Source organism: Callorhinus ursinus, unplaced genomic scaffold, assembly GCF_003265705.2.
Source record: "Callorhinus ursinus isolate GAN/ISIS: 27379988/994484 unplaced genomic scaffold, GSC_fseal_2.0 scaffold6, whole genome shotgun sequence".
Classification (NCBI taxonomy): Eukaryota; Metazoa; Chordata; class Mammalia; order Carnivora; family Otariidae; genus Callorhinus; species Callorhinus ursinus.
In genome coordinates, this window is record NW_027397068.1 from 80,595,148 (window position 1) to 80,602,256 (window position 7,109).

Below are 7,109 nucleotides of genomic sequence, written 5' to 3' on the forward strand. Positions count from 1 at the left end.
TCAGAGGACAACGTGTCAGAGCGGGTGCCTGTCCTCTGGGTCTCTCACAATAGTGGCTTGTGGCCCTTTATCCTGCCGCTGGGATCAATATGGCATCAAGTCAGCCTCGTAGGAACCCAGCCCGGCGGGAAAGGCGGCGGTCCCAAATGCTAACCTCCTACCATTTCAACGCTGCTCTGAAACATGCTTTTCATTTAGTTTTAAAAGGCCTGTTAGGGCCTTGTTCATCGAAGACCAGTTGGTCATTTAAAACACATTTATTGAAGACTAGCCAGGATGTAACTAGATATATATCTTTTGCAGAGAAAAACCTCAAGAAATGTGTTTCTTATAATCAATTAGCATTAATTGAGCAGAATAATGACTACCGTACTAAATTAAAGTGCAGCACATGCACTGGGAGCTCGGTTGTCTCTCTGGAGGAGTGGTGCTAGGAACCGGCATCTGCTCTCTCCAGCCCGGGTCGGCTGGCTGTTAGCGAGGGGCAGCGTGGAGGTGCTCTGTGCCTCTGGCCCTTGGCAGGGGACTCAGGTTAGAACCCCACCAAGGGCAGCCCTGAGAGAGGGGGCCACGCACCCCTTTGCCATGCTGTCCCAACAGCCATCTTTGCTGGAGACCAAATGTTTGACATAAAAGGGATGTGCTTTAGAATCTCGGAAGAATAACTCAGATGGTCCCCAGAATGACTTCCCTCCAGCTCCTGATCCCTGCCATGGACTGCTTTGCTTCAGCAGGTTGATGCCCCTGTCGCACACATTTACCCACACTGTGTGCAACACACACTTACACACACTGCATTCCACCCGCACATAGATGCGTTCATGGACACACACATGTACAAGAACCTAAGGCAGCCCTGGGCTTGTAAAAGTGTATCAACGTCCCCTCGTGATCAGCCTACTTGGCTCAAATCAGGGTGCTGTGTGGATTAATTCTTACTTCTGGCCATGACCTTGTCCTGGTAACCAAGGTTGGGCTGTATGGCCTGCAGAACAGGCTGTGATTTGAGAATCACGTTCTGTTAAATTCTTCAGGATTAGGCTGTGTCCTACTGTGTTCCCCAAAGCCATCAAGTGGGTGCTGTGCTGGTCTCAGTTAAAGTAGCTTTTATTAAACACCTGCTTTGGGTTAACAACTTTATACACATTATTTAATTTATTTCTCCGTGGCTTTTAAGAAGAGGGAGCTGGTGGTGTGGCATTCCAGCCAGATCCACAGGAACACCACTCCGGACCTCCGGCTCTGGTCAGTCTACCTTTGAGGACAGATGCCTAGTAAAACTCACAGAATTATCTAGAGAGTCTTTTGGTTCAGGAAATGACCTTGCCTTTGGTGAATGTGGATGAAGTTTCTCTGAAACATCCCATTTACTCTTTTTTTTTAAACTATTTATTCATTTGAGACGAAGAGATACAGAGAGAGAGAGGGAACACAAGCAGGCGGAGCAACAGGGGGAGAGGGAGAAGCAGACTCGCTGCTGAGCAGGGCGTGGCTTGATCCCAGGACCCCAGGATCATGACCTGAGCTGAAGGTGACGCTGAACCGACTGACCCACCCAGGCGCCACCCCCCGCATTTACTCTTCTGACTGATTTTGCAAATGGGAAAATAGACACAAATAGAATTTATTGTTCGGTTACTGGTTTTCTGGTTTCAGGATTGTTCACTGCATTTACCCTATGTGCTTTTCCCCCAGAAGCTCCCCTACTCCGTTGACTCTGTGGTCAGCACTTTCCCCAGAGTGGGGTGAGGACGGGTGGGGAAGGAAACTCAAGGGCGTCCCTGCCTTGCTGAGAGGAGTGTCTGTGGTACGCTCACCTGCTGTGAGCGGAGGGTTTTCATCCATCACCAGAAGGCTGGGAGCGGGGCACTGTGCACTGAGAATAGAACACGCATTAACATTTCTAAAGAGATCTACAGAGTAAGGCAAATCCCGCTGCCAAGATGTCATCACATGTACTCCAAAGACAAAGAGAAAATGATCTTCTGCATGACAATAACGCACCTCATGAATGCCGCCAGCCTGCTCTCCTTCCTCCCGTGACCACTGAGGCCACCGCATCCCGACTCCCGCCTGGACCACCACGGTCACCTTCAGTCAGCCCCTGACACAATCCCATCTGCCCTCCCGCAACAGGACCCTTCGCCAGGGCCGGCTCAGCCTGGACTGGAACCTGACAGGCAGTGTGCAGCGCCCCCCACCACCCGGTGACCTCCCCGCCTCCTAGGCTCCCGTGGTCCGGGAGCTGATGGGCCTGGGTGCTGCCTTCTGGGCTCGGCTCTGCTCCCGGCCAGAGCCCCTCGCCGTCCAGGAGCTCCTGACTGTCCCCGGGGACTCGTTCAAATGTGTCTCTGCCTGGAAGCCTGTCTCAACTTGCTGGACGAACTTGGACGTGGGTCCTCCAAGTTCCCACAGCGCCTGGCACTGGCCCATATTACAATACTCGTTCTGTCATTCTTGCTATTTATCTGTCTGTTTTCACCTGGAGAACGTGAGTCCAGCAATGGTCAGGCACCACTGTTCACTTCTTTTTGACCCAAGGACCTAGACCTGTTGAGCAGTAAGGGCTGAATGGAAGGACCTGGCTGCCGTCACTAATCCCAGACTGGAGGGTTGTCCTTCAGACTCACTCAGTGGGTGTCCCCATCCTATTTTACATAAAATGTTTTATAACTCAAAGGCCTCTGTGTGTCCTTGTATTTTCCTCAACACCTGAGATTAATAACATGCTGTGAGGGCACTGGGGTGCTTGGTCAAAGACTCAGTTTGCAGCTAGTGTCACCAGGTGATGCCAACCCCACCCACCCCTGCTGCACGCACGGGCGCCCTGTCTGCACACATGGGTGTGCCGGTCCGTGGGGCCGTGCTCAGGCACAGAGCAGGGAGGGCACACGGATGCAGGCAGAGGCTCATGCTACAGGTGAAATTCTCACCAGGGGCCCTTTGAGCACCATGGGAGTGGCCTTGCTACACTTTGGCCTGAAGAATGAGCCCAAAATGTCCCTTATTCCTCAGGAGCTAGAACAAAGCTGGGCTTGTGGCAGGAGTGGGTGGGGGGAGGCATCATGCAGGCTGCAGATAAGAAAAGACCTCAGGCTTTTAAAACTTGGCATAGAAGTCTGGCCAGATGAGAGTATGTATAGGAGACCGCCTGAAACCCGGGACCAGGAGAATCTGCAGGGCCACTGCGGCCCCTCGGGGCCCCTTCTGACCTGGTCACCTCTCGAGGAACTGACCTCCAAACAGCAGCACGTGGACTTTGGGGGACACAGTCCAGGCCACAGCCATGGGGACAGAGGAGGGACTGGGTAGGGCAGAAGTGCAGCCTGGAGTCCAGGCACCATGGCCCCTCTCCCTCCCAGGATCTCCCACACTGATAGGTGTCAGAGCTCCAGGCGTAGGCAGGGCTGGGTGGGCAGCAAGGGGTCATTACTGGGAGATCTCAGGACAGAGGTCACCCTGACGACCCTCAGGATGGCCTCCTCCCACCTCAGAGGGCAAAGGCAGGAGACAGTGCAGGGACCTGCCCTTCGTGGTTGGGTGGTGGCCCCGTGGGAGCCCCCACTGTGTTCCTGTGGACTGCGGCAGCTTTTGGAGCCAGCTGTCTGATGTCCCAGGCCCATGGGACAGCCTCCTGGCGTCCGGGGTCATATTTGTTGTTTCTGTTTCTGCAGAGAAAGAGCAGTGGGCAGCAGAGGCAGAGGGCTCCCAACTAGGAGCTCCCGCTGGGGAGAAGGTGGGGCAGGGTGAGGGGCAGTCCCCACCACTTCCCCCGGATCGCCCTGCAGTTTAGATGCGGCCACGCTAGGAAGAGCAGCAGACAAACTCCCCAAAAGAAAAAGACAAGATGTTCCTTCAACTTCAGAAGTGGTTTTTGCTTGTTTAATTTTTCCTGGCCAGGGTTCAAGGGTTAGAGGTTGGGGTCTCTTCATCCACCTCAATCTGCTGGTCTTGCTTCTCATGACGCCTTTGAGAAAATACTTTGGGACTATTTTAGAACTTAATAAAACCTCCTGGGTTTTGAATTTGGACTAATCAGGAATATTTTGGAGTTTGATTTAGTTTATTCTCAAGAGAAAACAAAGCTCAGTTTCCTGTTTTGAAATAAGTTCTTTCATGAACTTCATGAAGGCACTCAGAAAACACTCCCAGTGAGCGGCGTGGAGATGCCTTGAGGAAGCACGCGGACGGGCCATCCGCAGAGCACACCCTGCGACTCCTCTACCCCCGCATTTCTGATCAGAGCGGGGAAGGGCGCCCGCGGTGCTGCCCCAGAGCTCCCTTCACACCCTGCGACTCCTCTACCCCCGCATTTCTGATCAGAGCGGGGAAGGGCGCCCGCGGTGCTGCCCCAGAGCTCCCTTCACGGCTCAGGGCTGTGTGCAAGCGTCTGCATCTTGTCCCCTTCCTGGAGCACCTGGCTATATCGTGGGCCCCTTATTCTGCTCAGTGTTCCAACAGCCTGCAAGGTCTGGGTGGTCATGACCATTTCAGAGATGAGGAAATTGAGTCCCAGAGGGCGAGCAGGAGGGCTGGTGTGCACCGTGTGAAACCTGATGGTCTCTGCCCTCCATCATTAGGTGTTGTGGCCTGTGCTTCCTGGTGTGGCCTTGTCCACAGGAGGCAGGTGCAGCGGGAGCAGCCTGACCTCCATCTGCACCTGGCCTTCACGCGCCGTGGGGCCTGGGGGGCATCCTGAGAGCCAGCGGAGAGTGCCCCCCCGTCCACCTGCAGCGCTCCACAAGCACACGACATCTGGAACCCAGCTCACTCGCGGTCAGTTAGTTCAGACACTAACTTGAGCATGAAATGCTGGAAGTGGCTCCAGAGGGAGGACAGAGATCGGTCTTAGGAATAGAACATCGTCTGCTTCATTTAGAGAAAAGTTAAACGTGGATAGCCTGAGCTTGCTGAAACTGTTTTTAGAATCTCTCCTTCCATTCCATCAACATGTGGGAGACTGTTTTCTCCACTGTGGACATCGTTAGAATACAGCACAATCCCTCTCACCCCATCAATCCTACCCAAACCAGAAAGGGAAGCAAAAACCAAGCTCATTTGTCACATAAGAAATCTGTTAACACAGCACGATGCAGGTGTGCAGAGACGGGCATAAATCAGAAACCAGTGTTTGACTCACAATATTCCGTTTAGCAATGATTGTGGGATCCCCAAAGTTGTGAGTGTGATAAGAATTCTCGGTGATGCTCACCCAGACACGCACACCTTCATGAACAGCGTACAGAGTCTACCTAAGTTCTTTTCCACTTTCCTGTTTTACTTTTGTCCTGATTTTACTATTTGAAACATAGTTTCTTATCTGTTGAATGCAGTAACAAAATTGGGGACCTGTACTTTTTATCTTTGTATTTTTAATTTCATTTCTGTAGTGACTTGTCTCTGTCATATTTCACATGAACATCCATGGACAGGAGGTTGAAATGTGGTGGTGGTGAGGTCGACAGGAGAGGAAAGTAAGCTGGAAGCGTGTGGGGACTGAGCTGGGTCTGGGGACACGGGAGGGAGTCGTTGCGTCCAAGTCAAGGCCCCCGATGTGCAACCACAGCTCTGGGACCTGACCCCCAGGAGCAATGCCGGCTGCCACTGCATGTCTCCGCAGAAGGGTGCACCCTCCCCACCTCCCTCTGCTTTCCCTCATCTATGGCCAGGTCCAGCGGCCACACTGGACAGCGTCATGTCCCAGATGGAACATTCCAGACATGGTGCCCTGTCACTGCTGCCGCCTCTTCAGGTGTTGCCTGGCCAGTGGACAGGTCCATTCCACAGGGGATTGTCCACCTGCCCGAGGCCTGAGCCCCAGAAACAGCCTTGCACAGCCAGGGGCAGGGGCGAGGTAGGCAGAGCCGCCGCTTCTCAGGTTCAGGCTGCCTTCCACGCCGGGCGGGGATGTGCCAGGAGACACACCCGGCGCTCCAGCAGAGAGATGGAGACGGAGAGGGAGGGAGGGAGGGACGGGGGGGAGCGGGGAGGGGGCCACCCAGAGGACAAATTCCATCAACCTGATCTGAGTCGGCTCCGCCCGTGCGGACGCACCCTCAGAGCAAACAAGGGTCCGGTTGTGGACGCGGCCGACCCAGTGCCCTGCAGCCTGAGCCTGGCCTGGTGGCCTCCGGGCAGAGGACACGCACAGTGCTGCCTGGTCCTTAGAAGTGGCTGTGGGGCAGCGCTACCTCAAGTCACGGCTTTCATGAAGTCGCCCGAGAGAGAGGTGGGGCAGGCTCGCTGCACAGATGGCCCTTTGTCCCCGCTGACACCTGCCATCTGCTTGTTTGTCTAAATGATGCTGGAGGGGCAGGGGGCTCCCAATCTGCTGCCCGGTCCCCTCCCGCCTGCAGCGACCTCCTGACCCCTGGGGCCAGACAGGTCTAGAGTTTGTTCTTCCTCCACAAACGATGCTCCCTTCCCCAAGCCCAGCTTCTCTTCAGCACTGGACCTCAGTGCCAGGAACGCGGGAGCAGGGGGTGAGGAGGAGGGGAGGGAGGAGGGGGAAAGGGGAGGGTGAGGAGGAGGGGAGGGAGGAGGGGAGTGGAATGGGGAGAGAGAGGAGGGAGGGCACAGGAGAGGGAGAAGAGGGGGAGGGGAGAGGATGAGGAGCAGTACAGCAGCAGGAGCAGCAGCAGGAAAAGCTGAAGCAGCCTGAGGAGCAGCAGCAGTAGGAGGAGCAGCAGCAGGAAGAACAGCAGCAGGAGGACTAGAAGCAGCAGCAGGAGGAGGAGCAGCTGCAGCTCAAGGAGCAGCAGCAGCAGGAGGAGCAGCAGCAGGAGCAGCAGCAGGAGCAGCCGCAGCAGGAGGAACAGGAGCAGCAGGAGCAGCAACAGCAGGAGGAGCAACTACAGGAGCAGGAGTAGCCACAGAGCAGCAGCAGCAGCAGCAGCAGCAGGAGCAGCGGCAGCAGCAACAGCAGGAGCAAGAGGAGCAGCAGTAGGGCCAGGAGCAGCAGCAGCAGGAGTAGCAGCAGCAGGAGCAGCCGCAGCAGCAGAAGCAGCTGCAACAGGAGGAGCAGCAGGGCCAGGAGCAGCTGCAGCAGGAGGAGCAGCCACAGCAGCAGCAGGAGGAGCAGCAGGAACAGGAGGAGCAGCTGCAGCAGC